Source organism: Hemiscyllium ocellatum, chromosome 3 (assembly GCF_020745735.1).
Source record: "Hemiscyllium ocellatum isolate sHemOce1 chromosome 3, sHemOce1.pat.X.cur, whole genome shotgun sequence".
In the NCBI taxonomy this organism is placed as follows: domain Eukaryota; kingdom Metazoa; phylum Chordata; class Chondrichthyes; order Orectolobiformes; family Hemiscylliidae; genus Hemiscyllium; species Hemiscyllium ocellatum.
The window spans coordinates 134,062,270-134,081,805 of NC_083403.1; the positions used below are offsets into that span (position 1 = coordinate 134,062,270).

At 38.5% G+C, this 19,536-nt stretch overlaps 1 protein-coding gene across 3 annotated transcripts in view; it reads left to right on the top strand.

Moving 5' to 3' along the window:
• Nucleotides 1-19,536, top strand: part of LOC132807990 (visinin-like protein 1) — a 106,075-nt gene that overhangs the window by 11,684 nt on the left and 74,855 nt on the right. The window contains exon 2 of one of the 3 annotated variants that reach the window (XM_060821890.1): nt 9,024-9,144. The exons of 1 other annotated variant lie outside the window; for it this stretch is intronic. The gene's annotated coding sequence lies outside the window, so the exon portion shown is untranslated. Of the gene's footprint in view, nt 1-2,634; nt 2,676-9,023; nt 9,145-19,536 lie in introns of those variants that run through there. One more of the 3 variants, XM_060821897.1, reaches the window with a different exon arrangement.

Sequence of the window (19,536 nt, forward strand, 5' to 3'; positions counted from 1 at the left end):
CAAGTGGGAAAGGATCTACTAAGGTCTTTGGATGGCCGTTCCAATGTCCGTTTCCCATCACGAGACATGGCAGCAGTTTTATGGATTAGTTGATGAGGCCCACCATTACTCCAGTTGAGTGTGTTACAATATGGAAACAGGCTCTTGGACCAAAATTAGTCTTTCTGCCTCTTGTGTTCACAACACAATAAAATTAAAACTTTCAAATCTGGCCCCAATCATTCCTAATCAGACTGTTTGAATGACCATCAGTGAATAATCAATTCGAGACAGTGGTTTGTAGAGTTCTTCAATAATACATTAACTTTAACAGAGCAAAATTAAACAACAAAGTAATCTAATTGATGTCTAAGATTTAAATCCAATAACCTTTGTTTTCAGCTCCATTCAGATAAAAGACAGTCAAACAAATAACGAAAGGAAAAATAAAAGAAAATAACAAAGCTGTCCAAGTTACTTAAGTGGTTTTCATGATCTGTTGTTCCACATTCAAATACAACTGTTTTTTAGTTGATTTTCTGAAACTGTTGATCAGTGTCACTTTTGCAGTTCATTGTGAGGAAGTCAGTTATAAATTTATTTTCTAGTTTGTGAACTTCAACAGCTGATAATGGCAGGTTAGACTGGGAGCTTTCAAGTTGTCATGCTGTAGCATAAAACGCCAAACACCTTTTCATAGTAAACACAGTCTAAAACCAAACGCAAAATTTTGACCTCTCCCTGTCAGACTGACAGCTAAATATATTGCTTGTTTTTGCTTTTTTTTAAAAATACAAGCCTAGAATCCAATGGTCACTTTCACTTCTCAGATCATAGCTCTGAAACAAAATTGATGAAAGAATAAAAATAATGAAAATTTCTAACACGGGCCTCAACTGGTTAATTAGACACTGCTGGAGACCCACGTTCTGCCTGGATGGTAGAAGGAGCTCAGGGATAAGTGGGTCACCAGTAGGTCAACCCACTTGAGTGGGAGGGTAGCAGTGAATTTCAGGCTGTCTTGTTCATTTGGATCAAATACCTTCCTTCCCCCATCCTTTTGAAATTTGACCCCTATGTTTCTTGTCACCCAGTATTTCCCAATCCCAGGTCTTCCTCATTTCTCTACTGAGAAAAGACTGTTTAAGGTATCTGTAGCCTGTGCTCTCATGTTGACTGTATGATCTGGTGCTCTTCTAGCAGTGTTTCTGTTCCCTTTGGTGTTGCTGGAATGATAAAGTTGCCAACGAGTCTCCTCATATTAACAAATCTGCTGTATGAGTTGGAACTTTGTCTCCGGATAGCCTGTTAACTGTGCAGAGTGTAAAATAATCGTGGCACAACCATCGAAATAGGGGTCTCTGCCACCTGAACATATCTGTCATGCTATTACTGCTACAATTCCCCTACTTGCATGGAACCAGAATACCAGATACAAGTAATAACACGATTGATTATGTCACTGTGCAATGGAAATATACATTCTGATGTCAAAATATTGTCAGAATTGGCAAAGCTATGTTTAATATACATTTCAGTGATTCTATCAGCAATGAAAATGGGACTTCTCAATATTATCATTTTGCGGGTTTCTGAAGACCTTCAGTGGAAGTCTTCCAATAATCTGCCTATGCCATGTATGTTGTGGCATGTACCCATTTGGTCTTTGGATTCACTGTTCTCCAGCTTCTACAGAAAAGGTTCTTTGTTTCTTTTTGTATATTACTACTCTTAGAAAATCTGCCAATACCAGTCTTCAATATCATTGCATATATTTCCTGCCCTATCCCTCATACTACCATTACTAAAATTCCATTTTGAATTATACTTCAACCCTATCGCACTGAAGTTTGCAGGTATATGTCAATTATTTCTCAATCCATGACCTCTTGATTTGGCCAGCCTAATTTTCCACTTTTATTCTGAAATTTGTTCTTTAGGTGTCTGTAATATTAGTGAAGATGTATTATTACTGATCACTAGTCACCCTGAGAAGATGGCACTGTGTTTTTTGAAGCATTCTGATTGTGGTGATTATACTTCCTTAACACTGTTGAATTGGATTTTATTGATGAAGGTATGATGGTGCAGTTACAAAGATTCTACTCATCCAGTGGCAAATTACATTTTTCATTGGTCATATTTGTTATTGCTTTTAGTTTCTCTCAGAACTACCTGTTTTTCTCTGGCAGCAGAACTTCAACATTAGTCCAAGAAAAGGTCACTGTTTGTCCTTTTTACTCTTCGGCAACCCTCACAGCATTTCCTTTTGCCACAGCTTGCACAACAGTTTCAGTGCACACCTATTTGTAAAATTTAGTTTCCTCCAAAATATTTCTGACCTACTGCTGGTGGGACAGATGTCCTTAGCATCCATGGTACCTCTGCAATAGAATAGCTTTAATTGTCATGTGTGCTTGAATGAGTGCAGTGAAACGTTTGGCATGTTGCCTCTAATATGGCAATTAACTGATGGCAAGAATTCTTGGAATTTAAGGAGACACAAAAATTGTTAAGCCTATTCTGATTTTAGTAATCAACTACTTTTGAAAAAAAAAACAAAACAATGGCTAAAATAGATTCTGAAGAAGGGTCATTGGACCTGAAACAGTAACTCTGCTTTCTGTCCACAGATGTTGTTGGACCTGCTGAAATTACACGAGCAATTTTTGTTGGGGATAAAAATAGACCTAGAGGTAAGATAGCAACACAATATGCACGGAAGTTATTCTTCCTATTTGTCACTGTTGACAAGTTCATAGTTTTGGAAAACTGACATGCAGCTAGTCAGTACATTAGCGTACCAGCTAATGTACTGACTAGCTTACATGTACCAGCTTACAGAGGACATCGATAGCTCACTCCTTATCTTGTGTCTGTACAATTACCAACATTTTTAGAGAGCAGTGGAATTGATGAAGTCAGCTAACAGTATGATGGTTTCACCTTTTCCTTGAATCATAGAAATGTGTTTGCTCTGTTGGTCCTGTATGAATTATTACTGCAGTAGCACATCCTTTTATTGCACTAGGAAAGCAAGAACTTCTGTCACAATCTGAATCAATTCAAAATATTTTCATAGATTGCCAGTGAAGCTTCATACTCTGCTACTGCGACTAATGGATATTATGTTTTTACCTCAACTTCTGCTTCTTGGAGAGAGAAACATAAAAGCAGAGATAATGATCATTTTCTGAAGCACCTGGTGTCTCTACTAGATTCTCCTATCAAAAAACCTGTTGTCTGTCAATAGCAAACATTTTGCTGCCGGAAACTTACAACATCACTTAGTGAAATAACTGATCTCCAGTGGCATTGCTCACAGTAAGTCAGAGGGGCTGTCACTTTCTTATGTGGTGCCTTGTAGCTCCAATACCATCTGTCTCTTTTCATCTTATTAAAGCAAAAAATGCTCCTACTCTCGGCTGTATCTCGGCTCTAATATTAAATAGTCTGATGCTGCCAATGGCTTTTCTCAAATCTATTTTCAAAAAATCGTAGATCTTACAGTGACAACATTTGGAACGAATTGCTCAGTTTGGTTCCAAAATTAGCTTTTGCCTTTAACCCTGAAAGTTTGTCGTCTTCAAAGATTGTCTTTTACAAGTCCTGGGGTGTCCTTCTAGCATCTTTCAGGCAGTACATTCAAAATGTTAATGACTGTCAGGTGCAAGTTTATTCTTGAGTCCCTTCTAGTTCTTTTAAATGGATGACTTCTGGTGACCAACCTCCTTGCCAGACAAGCCACTTTTTCATAATTTGCTCATAATTTTGGTTACTTTTGTTCAGTATCCTCTTCTCCTGTCTTCTGAGAGGAATGGAGAATGTTGACTGGGTATCTCGACATAATTGAAGCCTCACATCTCTGGCAACCCCCAGTGGAACCCTTTTGTACCCTCCCAAGATTTTGCCTGTCCAAACTATGGTGACCAGAACTGTGTATCATACTCTAGATGATGCCTAAGTGTTTTATCAATGGTTCCTTTTACACTTTATTTTTTGCTTTTGCTTTAAGCGTATCCCTGAGGATTTCCCTTCAGCTCCCTACTGCCTTTTTCTGTTATTTGTATTTTTCCCTCATCCTGCAGTTAAAATGCCAGTAGGGTTGTTTTGATATCATAGGACTCCAACAATCATTTATGCTAGTAGGCTCCTCATTCACTAAATCAAATTAAAACAAGAGATTGCTTCTCAGGTAGACCCCTAAACATGGACAGTTAATGACCTTGGTTGCATTTATTTTGCGGGGGCTAATACCACCATAAATTACCGTAGCCATTCACATGCTTCTCAAGTGAAAATTACTATTAACTGGTAAAACTAGAGCAACAAAAAGCACTTCTTGGTCTCAGGGTGGCATCTTCTTGTGAAGTTGGGGGTCTTGCCCGTTGGCTGGAGACATATTATGAGGAAGGTCTACTGAAACATCAGTCAAGTAGTTGTAAGGACACTGATAGCCTTTCCCTGGAATCAGCATTTGAGGTGGTGGGGGTTACTGGGGGCAGAAACACTGCCTGCGAAGAGTTGTTAACCAGTCAGCTCTACCACTCAGCAGTACAACTGAGGAAACTGTGGCTGCTGCCTGCAGGCCATTCTTGGAGTCGTGGGTTAATCCAGGCAACAGGTAAGTAGTTTGCAGGCATTGTTAGGTGGATGGGTCTCATAAGGTGGTGAAGTCAAAAGCAATGGCAGAGTGGTAACTCTTAGCAGGCTGTCCATTTCTCAATGTCTACTCTCAATCAGGCACCTATTGCCTTTTCTGTGATTGTATTTATTACACCACTGCAAGATCTCTTGTATGGTTCATTGTAAATCTGAAGACAGATATATTTTGCCATGCAATATTTGATATGTTGTTCTGCATATTCTAATGTCCACCTTTTCCTGAACAACAAGATCTAAGGGTTGATTCTTATAATAAGTGAAAAAGTGCTAAACACACTTAATAGTCTAAGATCTTGGCAAAAAAGACCTTTAAAATTCTTTGCCTCATTTAAATGTTGCTGGTGCACTTTTTTCTGGTGCATGTAGGATGAGGTTCAGGGAATCTTTTGATGGAATCTCAATAGACAATAGGTGCAGGAGTAGGCCATTCTGCCCTTCGAGCCTGCACCACCATTCAATATGATCATGGCTGATCATCCTTAATCAGTATCCTGTTCCTGCCTTATCTCCATAACCCTTGATTCCACTATCCTTGAGAGCTCTATCCAACACTTTCTTAAATGAATCCAGAGACTGGACCTCCACTGCCCTCTGGGGCAGAGCATTCCACACAGCCACCACTCTCTGGGTGAAGACGTTTCTCCTCATCTCTGTCCTAAATGGTCTACCCCATAATTTTAAGCTGTGTCCTCTGCAGTTCACAGGTAAGTGCTAGACAGGTGGTTTTAGTGGTGATGGCGGTGGGATGTCATCTGGAAGGGGCAAAAAGCTGTCCATAGCCATGGAGACTGTGCTTCCCCCGCTTTAAAAAGCAATGGTTTTGCTGGGGCGGAATGTGAAGGCTATTCAATTAGATGCTGACCTGCTTCAGCCTGCTGGAAAACAGATTTAGTACTTAAAATGCCATTAGGATCCAATTTGAACAATGTGACTCTTAACTAAAAATGAGTTTCCTGCCTAAGTTCATTGGTCATCTCATTCACTCCAAAACTAGCAACAGTAAAATTGGATATTCAGTAGGAACTTGTCAAGAAATAGTTATTCTATTTTAACTGCTCACTCCTCTTACCTCACCCAAACATGTGAAAATAACTGCTTAGCACCTTAAACCCCTCCCTCCCCCCATACCCCACCCCACACACGTTCTGCTGATAAGCATATATTATGTCATAGCATTCAAGGACTTCTTTAGTATTGATCTGTCAGGGATCATGCTCCATGATTACACATTTTATGTGAAAACATACATCGGTGCCTTTATTATAAACATTGCCATCTTTGGTTTTAACATGAATTTAATTTCTTGCAGTTTTTCAGAACTTGTTTCTGTCTTTTCTGTTTATTACTTAGCTAGAAAATTCTGTTGTGGCATCACTCACATAAACTCAAAATGAATTAAAAATTAATTTCTTTCTTTACAACCTTGGATTCACAATCTAGTGATTAGCAACATGAAACAACAACTGGTCTTAGAAGGAGGAGGTGATTCAGAATTGAATGATGGAATTGTTACAGTGCAGAAGGAGGCTGTTTGGCCATCATGTCTGCACCCATTCTCACAGCATCCTGCCTTTTCTCCATAGCTCTGCACATTGCTTTTATTTAAACAATCATGCAAATTCTTGAATGCCTCAATTTGCCATCCATGCATCACACTACCAGGTAATGCATTCCAAACTTGGACTACTCACTGTGAAAATCTTTTTGCTTCCAAATTTGGTCGTGCTCTTATTGCAAAACACTTTCAAATTATGCCCTCTGATTTTTGATCCTTTTACAATTTAGCTTTTTATAGTTTTTTGGGATCTGCACATCACGGTCTGGGCCATTATTTTTTGCCCACCTCGAAATGCCCTTTGAGTAGCTGGTTGTAAACTGGATTCTTGATCCACAGCAGTGTATGTACATCTACTGTGCAGGTGAGGTCCATGTTTTTAGCCCAATATCAGTGAAAAAAATGGCAATGTAATTCCAAGTCAGAATGATTTGTGGCTTGAAGGAAGTTTCAGGTGTTAGTGCAACACTTTCCAAACATTTTCCCCTGTGACTCCATTCGGGGGATTGGAAGTTGTGATGGCATCAAGTAAGAAGCAGGTTCTAGAAAATATAAAACAGAGTCAAAAACTGTCACTCTGGAAAAGCCCAGCAGGTCAGACAGCATCCGAAGAGCAGGAGAGTTGATGTTTCAGGCATAGCCCTTTATTGGAAAGGGCTGATGAAGGGTTATATCCAAATGAAGGACGTATGCCCGAAACATCTACTCTCCTGCTTTTCAGATGCTGTCTGATCTGCTGTGCTTTTCCAGTGTCATACATTTCGACTCTGACCCTTCAGCATCTGCAGAGCTTATTTTCTCCATCACTCTCTCATGCTCACTCTCAATCAGTCACTCTTCATCAAAGGTCTCACTTCATCACACTCTGTCTCTCTCTGACATGCTGACTCACATTTTACCACAAATTCTCACAATTTCTTTCACTCAATGAGCCACACATCTGCTCTCACTCCCTGTCATCAGTACTGTCACACACCTCCTCACTCTTTCACAGACACTCACTCTCCATTTCTGGCAAATGGCCCTTCCAGGTGGCAGAACATGTGCATGCGCAGGAACGCAGCACCCAACTGTCATCACTGATGCTACCTGTGCCTGTACCAGTGACTTTTAATGGTGACAGTGAGGGACGGGCAGCACGTAGCAGTTGGGGGGTAATATGTGGGGCAGAACAGGTGCAGATATTTACACTTTCTTTCGCAGTCACCCACTCAAAGTGTGTCACACATACTCCCTCCATCTCACTCTCTGTCATACTTACAGGGTCAAGGAACCATTTACAACCAAGCAACATGAAGGATTGGACACCAGACATCAAGGATGAGGGGAGGAAAGCAATTTAAAGCCAGACTGGATAGGGGAGCAGAGATCAGGTTCAGAGTCAAGGTGTAGAAGAGCCATTGAATCAGCCATGATAAACTCACTGGATAGAGCAGACTCCTCCATTCTCTGACAAATGTCCAAAACACAAAGAAAGCAGACAAAAAAAGAGAGAAGCAGCATCCCTGATTCTGGTATCTCTTATTGCTGTTGTTCAGACTGACAGCAATTGTTGGCTGATGTGTCTGTCAATGCTAATGGCCTGCACCAGATTGGCTGTTCTGAGTACCGATCATCTCAACTTAGCCAATTAACCTAGCGTTGATGATTAGCATTTCCAAAATCACTCTCCTGGGCCCTACTACACTCAATAGCTGCCATTACAGGTTTGGGAGTCATAGTCACCAAATTTTATCAGCCAACCACACTGGGAAACCCCACAGTTTGGGAAAACTTGTTAGCTTTTCCAAGGAGTTGCTGCCTTTCTCCTATGTTGTGGGTTTGGAGGGAGCTGATAAAGTAAGTTTGAGATGCTTTGTGCATCTTTTATATGCTGCCATTTTGTGCCAGTAGTGAGGGAAGCCAATGTTTATTGTGGTGGATGGACTATTAATGAAGATATTTCGTTGCCTTGTATGGTATAGAACCTCTTGATTGTTGTCGGAGGTAAACTCATCCAGGCAAGGGAAGAATATTCCATCACCACTCCTGCCTTATGCCTTGCAGATGATGATCAGACAGGAAGATCATGAGTTGTGTGTCACTATCACTGCAGAATTCATAACTTGTCGCTTACTCTTGTAGCTACAATCTTATAGAGATGGCTGTTTTGCAAAGATTTGAGATCAATGAACATTGATAACTTTATGGAGTGGTTTTGACAGATTAGAGCAGAAATAAGGGGGTCAGTAACATTGGAACGTGGAATTTTGCGTATGGCTAGCTTTTTACAGGGTCAAAAATTTATTGATGTTGTGGCAAGTAATTGGATGTAGAGGGGAGAATTGAGGTGGTACTGGACCTTGGAGTTCCCAGGAGGTGAAAGGGTAGGGGAAATGCCTTACTCCAAGGCACAAAGTGCCAAGATATTATCAAAACTACGAGAATCCCAGAATCTGAAGGAATAGGAAACAGTGCTTGTCCATTAATGTTGTTCGTTGTAAATATAATATCTATGATGTGCAGTAAATAATTCTGCTCAGATGGATCCATGTTTAGGATGAGCTCTCCATTTAAGGCCACAGTTGTAATACTGTATGTCTGGAGGTGAGTTTGAGGCTAGTTGATGTTTTTGCAGGAGATCTGATGATTATCATTAACTTCTTTATTTCTGGCTTCAAATCCAAAGAAAGCGGCACTAAATCATCAGCAATTTTTCCTTTCACATTTTGAAGTGCAAATTAGACACATAAATTTATCTTGATTCTTCCACTATTTTTACCTATTTCTTGTAGCATTTAACTCACGTGACACTTTCTCTCCTATGTTTTTCTGTTTGAGGCAGATCTTCTTTTTGTTCCTTGGTGTGTTGGATTTTCTGAGCACAGTGCATAAAGGAAAACCCTAGGAAGGATTGTACACTCAGAAGGGAACTCAACCAATTCTCCTCCATGTGCTGCGTCCAGGTAATCCAATATGCTCAGGCACAACAACAAGAAATTCTTTCTCTCCTTCTTGGTGTTGTTTTTCTCCCTGTTAATTTTTCTCTCTCTTTTCCTGCTGCAGTGTTTAACTCTGCCTCAGTGTATTTTTCTCTTCTCCATTTAGCTTGTGCTGTTGCTTCAGCTTCTTCACGCCTTGATGCCACAGTGCTGAGGGACACTTGCCATTTCCTTCTGAAACTAAAATGAAATAAGCAGGCTCATGGAGTCACCTTTCCCTTCAATTCTGGCAGCAGCAAGACCTCTCTTCCAATCTGTGCATGCCCTTTCCTGCATTTGGTTCTAATCAATAAGTGAACGCACAAGCAAACTTTGGAGGGAATGGGGAGCAGCTGCAAAATGTATGGGCTCCTGCACACTTGTATTTTCTTTTGTTTTATGTCATAGCTTTTGACATTGGAATGCAGAAGAGTCAACTGGCAAGATAGTAATTGCGACATTAGCAGCTGGTGTACTAAGAGTCCAGGATGTCCAGATGTCTGAATGAAGTGCTGGAGCCTCAAGATTCTGACTGGAGCCTGGATGATTTTGAGATTCAACCTGTGTTTTCTATCCCAAACTTATACCGAGGGAGTCATGAGTGAATATTTTGTCCACTTTGTGTTAAGCGGATGTGTGTGGACATTTGTAGAGTTACTGTGGGCTCTTGAACCTCAAGCCAGCTGAGACCTAAGACCTTAAAAGTTCTGCTTGAGAAAACTAATCAATCACACAAGGGCTAAACTGTGCTATTACTCCATCTGAGGTGTAACAGTAGGAACAACATTCCTGCAGAATTTTCTATCTGTGACAAATTGCGTGGGCATTACTTTGATAGTCAACATTGGTTTGAGTGAGCAATATCGAAAAGTGAGGCATTGGTGCAATGCCAGTTCAAATCATCCCATCAGAGACAGTTCAGTAAATTTCTCCTGCCCGAGTCTAGGGTGTGTCAGTGTTCTGCATCATTTGGGTACGTGGAACAGATCATTCACTGTACCATGTTTCCCCCAAATTCCCCAAATCTGCCCAATCAATGCATGTGTGTGCTCATATCCAGAAGAATTTCAGGACTTGAGGGTTAACTAGCAACAGTGACGCTTTTTCAGAAAGTAGAGAAAACATAAACAAAGTTGCACTAGAAAGATCTATTCACTGTTTGTTAAACTGAGGAAAACATCAGGAACAAAGCATTCTACTGTATGGGCTCAGAAATAGCTGCTAATGATATCCAAATTTAAAATGATCATTCGCTTAAACAGCAGAAATAATATCCCAGCAGTGAGCTGATAAGAACAAGGCTTTTATATGAAAGCATCATGTTTACATTTCAATGGCACTATTCTGCTGCCTGTGAACTCTTGTTCTTTATTCATTCAGATGATGTGGGTGTCACTGGCTGGGCAAGCATTTTATTGCACTTCCTTTGTTGCCCTTGAGAAGGCGGTAGTGAGTTGCCACCTTGAACTGCTGCAGTACATTCTTGAACAGCCATTGTTGAAGCCATTTGGGTCACAATTTGGGAACAATCTGCACATTATATATGTGAAAAATTCTTGAAAATATTATAATTTATTTTTTAAAATCTGATTTTAAAGTCACATTCCTTTATTTCCTAGACATAGGATAGGATATGCTGGTTGTTATTTATAATTTTGCTGATATGGTTCTCTTCAATGTGATTGTGAACTTGAATCAATAGTTGCAAACATTGAAATCCTGCAAAATAATTACTCACATCATGGTTTGTTTGTTCCAGCTGGAATTTCTGCAGAGCTCTGCCACCCTAATCTGGCTGATTTTTTAAATTTATTTAAGCGATGTGGATGTTGCTGGAGGGCCAGCATTTATTGCCCCTCCCTGTTTGCCCTTGAGAAGGTGGTGGTGAGCTGCCTTCCTGAACCGTCGCAGTGTATGTAATATAGATAGACACACAGTGCTGTTGGGGAGAGAATTCCAGGGATTTGACCTAACAACGCTGAAGGAACAATGATATACTTCCAAGTCAAAATGGCATATGGCTTGGAGAGGAACATGATAGTGTTCCCATGTATCTGCTGCCTTGGTCTTTCTAAATGGTAGTGGTCATGGGTTGGGAAGGTTTTGTCAAAGGAGCCTTGGTTGGTTTTGCAGTGGATCTTGTAGATCAGAAAATACTGCTGCTCCTGAGCTTCAGTGATGTGGATGTGGTACCAGTCAAGCAGGTTGTTTTGTCCTGGATGGTGTCATTCCTGTTGGAGCTGCATTCATCCAGGCAAATGGATAATACTCCAAAACTATCCTAACTTGTGATTTGTAGATAATGGATAGGCTTTGGGGACTCAGGAGATAAGTTACTTGCTGCAGGCTTTCTAGCTCTGAAAGCCACTATATGTAAAAGGCTAGTTCAGTTTATGGTCACTGGTAACACCAGGATTCTGATAGTAGGGAATTCAATGAAGGTAATGCTGCTGAATGTCAGGGGTGATGGTTAGATTCTGTTTTTTTGTTGGAAATGGTCACTGCTTGCTACGTGTGTAGTGTAAATATTACTTGCCATTTGTCAGTCCAAACCTGGATATTGTACATGTCTTTCTGTTTTTGGATGTGGCATGCTCCAGCATTGGAGATATAAGTGAAACAACTGTTTGTTGGTGATCGGGTGAAATTGTGGGTCAAATGTTTTTTCCATTTATTATTTATGGATATTAATTCTAATTGAGCTTCCACAAATTCTCAAGCAATGAATTATATAGACTAAATCACGTTTGATAGTAATGTTATTTGTCACTTAAATGTGAGAAAACATGAAGATGAATAACATTATTCACAAATCCAATGCTAGATGTAACTTTCAATTAGATATCAGTAGAATCTTGAGTAAACACAAGTTAAACTTTACGTGAGGATTTCCTGATGTCCCAGTAGCTTTGATGGAAATCCCATTCCTCTATTTTAAAGAAGAAATTTAATTTTATTTAGATATACTGAACAAACCTAGATTGCCGTTAAGTCTTTCATCTTTTAGAAGGGGTTACAGGTTTTGGTTCATTAATATGTAAATCCCAGAAGTTCTTTTCAGTCACATTCTTGAGATAATTTAAGGTTGTATTTAAAAAGGTGACATCTTAGCTCAGACAATGTATTAAAGGTGTGAGGCCAGAGTCTGTCCCGTATCCTATCCCAATCTTAAGTCAAACTGGTTCTATTTCCAAAGTAGGAATTTATAAAATGTTACATGGATTGACTGCTTGCATTGGCTGCCTGCAGATTGTATGGTTTTTGAGTAAAGTAGAGTGTGTCTGCAAATACAGTTCTCCAAAAGTAAATTCACCCTATAGACTTATATGTATGTGTGCGTGTATGAGAGAGATTGTGTGTGTGCACGTGAGTGTGTGCGTATGAGTGTGATTTTTGACAGTGTAGTGATGTTTACAGCTTACTGAATCTATCTGAGCACTTAATAATATTAGCAATATTTTGAAAAACTTCCTGTGCTTTGTCCTTGTCCTTGTCCTACTTCTAATGGGAAACAAACTTTTGAAATTGAGGCTTAAGGGTCCTTTTAAGCATAAGAACACATTAATTCAAATTGATACGAGTATCTGAAATTCAATGTCAATAAACAGAATCCAGTTAATTGTTATAGAAGCTTTATTTGTTCCTTTCTATAATATATATTTTGTTCTGGAACATTCACATATGAAACACTTCCCTTTGATAGTGTCATGATGCACTATGGGCAATATTTGCCAAGACCCTGGACTATCAATACAAGTTTGCATCGTCTGTCAGCTTATAATTTCAGCGATTTCAGAGATGGCAAACTTTATATTCCCCAAGCTCTTCTGAGGTCACTCCATGAGCCTGGATAGCTCTATTCTGCAAAAACTGATAGCTGAGTGTTTAGTGTTTGCATTTGACAAGGGAACTTAGTCCATGTAAAGAGAGAGGAAGAGCAAGCTGTGTGGACATTTGACTGAACTCTAACTGCAGCAAAACCTTTTCCTGGCCATCTGATCTTGGACAAAATCAAAAGAATTTATATATGTAATGGAATGACATTGATAATGCTGTAGTTGTCTTTATCAGCCTAGGAAGTGGCAGAATGGCAGTTTCCAATGCTCCTTCCGGGATTAATTTTGCTGGTTATTTGAATTGTTTTCTTGTCTCCACTGTTGCTATCCTTGGTATCTAATTTTAAGTGCCACAATTTAGTTCAGTACTAGGCAAAACATGATACTGTCTCTTTTAATTTATTGACAATGATTGGAAGGGTTTTGCCATCTCCTTCCCTTATCTCTGTAGACATGTGTGTGCATGTATATCCACATTCTCCAGCACTACATTGCTACAGATCTGGAGATCCATAGACAAAGTATCTGTGTCTTTTATTTGTTATTATTCCTTGGCTCGCTCCATTGAACTTCTCCAAACTGATGAGCCCTGTCGAAACCTTTCTATTGCTGCTTTGTTGTGACTTATCAATATTGTTGCAGTTTCTCCTTTGTTAAGTTGCCTTCTACAAATCTGTGTTGGCCAATGTTAATTAACTCATGGTTTTACAAATAATTTGCAAAAAAAATCATGTTCCCATACAGGCAATATGCTGTCTCGTCATTACATATCACTGCCTCTCCAACTCAGAGCCAAATGACTGTATGCATAGATGTTTACATGGGTCTGGGTCATCAAAATCAATCTCAACATGCATGCCATATTCTGCTACATGCCAACACAATGTGCTACCAGTTATTATTTTCCAAAGTTTACTAATTCCTTAATTTGCCATTTGGTTTAGTAATAAGGTGTGGATAAATAATTTAACACTTTGTTATCTGTTACTTGCTTTGTTGGGATTTTTCTTTGGAACATTGAATGAATTACAAAATATCAATGCATAAAATAGTATGCTTACTAATGAAATTGTGGTAGGTTGAACAAAATAATGGTTATGCTACTGGTCTGGCAACCTGAGAAGTTCTCATTGTGGTGGATTATGGAATTTAATTGAGTTCACCATATTCCCAAAGTAAGTTTTTGTGAACGTGTGGTCTAGTACAAAACAAAGATGTCTGTGTTCAGTTCTGCCCTACCTCTATTACTACTCCTTAGCTATGCAAATAATCACAATGTAGCACAAACATTTTGTGACATTGTGAGAAAATAAATGCATTGCTTATGCCTTGACAGAGAATTTACCAGAAATTAAGCATTTAGCTTCACAAAATAAACTTAATATAGTGTGAAACATAGTATGCAGATACTTAATTTCTGAAGTACAGAACAATGGGACATATAAGTTTGAATACTAAAATCCCTGTTTACTCCACATTTTTTCTGAATTTTGAGAATATTTATTTGAATAATTCTATTCATTTTGAAGCCTATTAATAGTAATTTCATGAGTATCTTTCCTTAGTAGAGACTTATATTTAATACTTTTTCATTGAAAATAACCATTGGGAACAACATGAGATACCTTTAATTGCAAACACTTCAGGAAAAATAATTTTTTTTGACTAAGGAAATGGTGATTGTGCTAAATCTGACTTTTTATGATATTAAAATATAAGATGCATAAAGTGTTTCATTGTGTTTACTGTATTTCCATCCCACCAAAAATTATCTTATTTGTCAGGCAACAGTGAATGTAGTCAGCAATCTTAGCTGTTTAATGACCATCATACTCTGTTTAGTGCCTAAATCATTCCTGTTATGCATTAGTCATCATGAGTAATGTTCTGATCTTTGTATTAATTATTGCCATTAATAATATCTTGAATCATTCAATGTTAGCTCATAACATCTTCTGACAATATGTAATCTATAGTCATTAGTGTACAAACTGCCAGGTAATTTACAATGATAACGATCACTAAAAGTACCAAATAATTTGATTTGAACTAAGTAAGCAACATACTCAGCTGCAGAAAGGGATGATGCGCATATGACTATTTTAGCCTTGAGCTCTGCACATATGGGCCTGTACTAATTTGATTGATTAAATCCACTATCCATCCAGATGTATTATATTTACCCTCAGCCACTGAACCCAAAGAATAGCAATGATGAATTGTACCGAACTTAAAATCTTTAGTCCAGGAATTTCCTGTAACAGGATTATGCTAAACTATTCCCGTTGTTGTAAATCTATCTCAAGTTCCCAAATTCCAAACTGCGGAGAGGGCAGCGATGGCTGCTGTTACTCACCTACATGGACACTCTCAAAACACTACGCCCTTGGGTTGCCAAATGGTTGAACACATTGATTGGCTGGCTGGCTGGCTGACCAATAGTGCTGCTGGAGAGCTGATAAATTTTGATGCCTGAATTGTAGTGAAATGTCAGTAGAGTATGAGTACCTCATTGCTACTCAGTATAATTGATGCTAGCACAATATTGTTTAAGCCCAGAGGAATAATCCACTTTAACCTTGGCTCACAAAATAATAGTTAACATTTAGATTTTAGGGCCTTTTCTATTGTACTATCACCACTACTTTGCAGGTAGGAAGTTGAAGTTACATCAGAACTAAGACCAAGGACCTAGATTTGCAGAGATTAAGGAGGCTCATTCCCAATGCAGATGGGCATCTCATTCGATCAGTAGAAGTCTCCACTCAAATGGTGTTAGAAGGCCACATTACTATCCATTTATTCGAGGTGAATGAGTTAAGTTCTTCATTTGATTTAAGCTAACATGGTATGTGGGAAGTAAGAGAGAATATTAGGCAAGAATATCAGGGTTCATGAAGTATCTAGAGAGTCAGATACCACTGGCATACAGAGTAATAAGTTAACAGGTCAAATTGGAGGAAGGGAGAATGTAATTAAGTTAAAATCAAGGTTACAGTATCCTATGCATTGTAAATAAGAATAGGAAGTTACAGGTGCAGATTGAATTGTTATTACTGCAACATATTTCCACAAGGAGCCAAATGCTAACCAGACCATGGTGACAGAGAAAGAATCCCTGTCACCATAAGGATTCAAAATAAATAAGGAGGAAGTGTTGTGTAGACCTTTGATGCTCAAAGTTGACATGGCTCCAGAACCGGGTGTGTTACATTCAAGGTTATTGAAAGAAATGAGTGTGGAAATTGCAGGGGCATTGGCCATAATCTTTCAGTCTTTCACAGACTCTGGATCTACCAAAGACCAGATCATTGCAAAAATGATGCACTTGATGGAAAAAAAAATCATAAGAATAAGGCAAGCAATTGTAGATCAGTCAACATAACTTCAATTGTGAGGAAGCTTCTGTGAACAGTAATTCAGGATAGAGTTAGTCATCACAGGGAAAAGAACAGGTTGATTGGAAGAAACCAGCATGAATATCTACAAAAGAAATTGTGTTCAGCCAACTTGCTGAAGTTTTTTGAAAACAGAAAGGGCCAATGAGGGTCATAATTCTTGATGTGTTGTAAATGGACTTTCTGGCTAGGTGGAGGAGGTGGAGTGTGATGTATCCAAATTTGCTGCTGATAGAAAAATAAGTGGGTGACACGTTGTGTTGGGGATATAAACAATCAGCAAGGAGAATATAGATAGGTTGAATAAGTTGATAAAAGCTTGGCAGATGGAGTTTAAGGTAATGTAGTGTGAGGTCATGCACTTTGCTGGAAGAATCAAAAGGCAGACTAGTATTTTAAAGTTGAGAGACTCCAAAACGTGCAACACAGAGAGAATTAGGTATTCTTTGAATGCAACACAGAAGTTATCATGTAGGTGCAACAAGTAATTAAGAAGGCAAATTAATTTTTGTCTGTTATTGCTAGGGAGTTGAAGTTTAAAAATTGGAAAGTCTGGTAATAAATGTACAGGGTGTTGTTGAGGTTGCAGTGGAGTATTGTGTACACTTTTAGTTCCTGTATTTAAGAAAGGATTATACTGACATTAGAGGCAGTCCAGAGAAATTTTCTGGGATGAAGAGATTGACTTATTAAGAAAGGCTGAACAGGTTAGGCCTTTATTTATTGGCTTTTAGAAGAATGAGGGGTGAACTTATTGAAACATGCAAGATTCTGAGAGCGCTTGGCAGGTTAGATGTTGAGAAGATGTTTCTACTAGTATTAGAACCTCAAACTCTGGAGCTTGATCACAGAATAAGGGAACAGTTATTTAAAATGCAAATGCAAAATAATTTATTCTTTTGGAGCACAGTGTGTGTCTAAAATTCTCTGACCCAGCAGGTTATAGAGACTTGATCGCTGCAAGTATTTAAAGAGATAGATAGATTTCTGAAAAATTGATTTGAGGGCTATGGAAAGCTGGACTGAAAAAGAAGCTGCAGCCTGAGAGAAATCAGCCATGATCTTACAGAATGACAGGACAGGCTTTAGAGGTTGACGGGCCTACTTCTGCTTCTATTTCTTACAGTCTTATATCCTTCAGAAGATAACTGATACAGTACACACAACATTCTGTTGAGTAAAACTTATAGCTCATGAAACAATCAGAATAGTAACAGCTTGGACACAAAGTTAGCTGATTGATCGGAAATGGAAAGTAATGATTAATGGATATTTTTCAGACTGGAAGAATCTTTGTAGTGGCATTCTCCAGGGGTGAATATTGCTTTTCCTGATATCTGTATTAACGATGTAGATCTTGGTGTGCAAGAGAAAGTTTTAAATTTTGTGGATGATACAAATCTTGTAAACTGTGAGAAAGGCAGTGTAGAACATCAAATGAACATACAAAATTTGTTGGGGTGAGTAGATAGGTTGCAGATGAAGTTCAATATAGAGACATATGAGGTGATATATTTCGGTTGGAAGACCATGGACAGATTATATAAAATAAGCAGTATAATAGTTAAGGTAGGATGCAGGAGCAGAGTGAACTGGGTGTATGTGTGCACATCTCATTGAAGGTGACAAGGTGGTAGAAAGAGTAGTTAATAAAGTGTACAGTATCTTGCGCTTTATTAATAAGGGTGCTGGAGTACATGAATAGCTAGAATATTGAGTATTATGTTCTTAGTGCCATGTTATTGGAAGGATGTGAATGCTTTGGAAAATTTGCATAAGCCGTTTACAAGAATGGTTCCAGGGCTGAGAAACTTCCGTTCTGAGGAAACAGTGGATAAATCGGGACTGTTCCTCTTGGAGAGAAGGCGGCTCCAAGGTAATCCAATAGAAGTTTTAAAATTGTGAAGGGAGATTGAATAGGTGGGGAGAAAATGTTTCTGCTCATTAAAGAATCAGGAATGAAAGGACAGAGGCTTAAATTGTCTTGTGAAAGAAGCGAACATGATATGAGAAAAAAAATGTACATATATGGTTAGAGTCTGGAATGCACTGCCTTGAAATATAATGGAAGCATAATCAAATGAACCATTCAAGTAGGTAGTGGAAACATGGGGAAAAGGCAGGAGAATGGTATTTATTCATGATGCTCATTTGGAGAGCTGGTGCAGACACAATGGGCCAAATGGCCTCCTTCTGCACTGTAACATTTCCCTAATTTGATTCATGCTAGAAGTCAGCAAGAGATCACATATACTTATAAAAAGGAAATTCTGTTGGAGATTTGCTTATTGCACTGGCTTTTGACCTTTGTTTGGTATCTTAATTTCCAGGCTCTAAAGGTTTGTTCACTTTAAAATCAGTGTTTGTAATCACAAAACTTATCCGCCTGTTATAACATTATAATGGAAAAAATACTTGAGGCCTGAAGTTTTTGATAGTCGATTCCAATAATATAAGCGCTGGGAATAAAACCCCTGTCCACCTTATTCTTGAATGGGAAATTTCATCCCAAATGCAGAGACAGTCATTTCAATAGCTGCACCAGAATGGCTCATTCTTGTCTTTTTATATCAATTAATTCAGCTTATTTTTTGAAATTGTTCAATCTAGTCAAAGTCCATAATAAGAGTATGCTGAAATATGATGGTGCACATATCTATAGCAATCACAATAAAGGAGATTGATAGGAAATTTAGAGAATTTGGAAGTTATTATATACTTGAGTTCTCTTGTTAATGTTCATGCTATTGACATGATGCTTCAATGAGATTACTGAATTGGAACTTCTCCTGGCTTTCATTGTTCTCTGGAACCTTGAAATTACGTTGTGCACTGTTAGTAAAGGAGGATGTACACATTCAAATACAATTCCTTTTCCTGCTATCTTAATATTGGTGTTAAACCGTTTTCACTAGTTGTTACTAATAATGTACAATGCAAAGTCAAGGCATGTGTTTTTGAAGTGGAATTATTAACTGAATGTGGTATATAGGGCTTCAAAGGAATAATATAAATTCATAAAACTTCTAAATTTTACATAATGAGTAACCTGTAAATAAAATGGAATGTAGTTAAGTATGTTTTTTTGTTTGAGTACTCTTCTAAATATGAAAAGCAATATTAGACCAGATTTTTGCAATGGA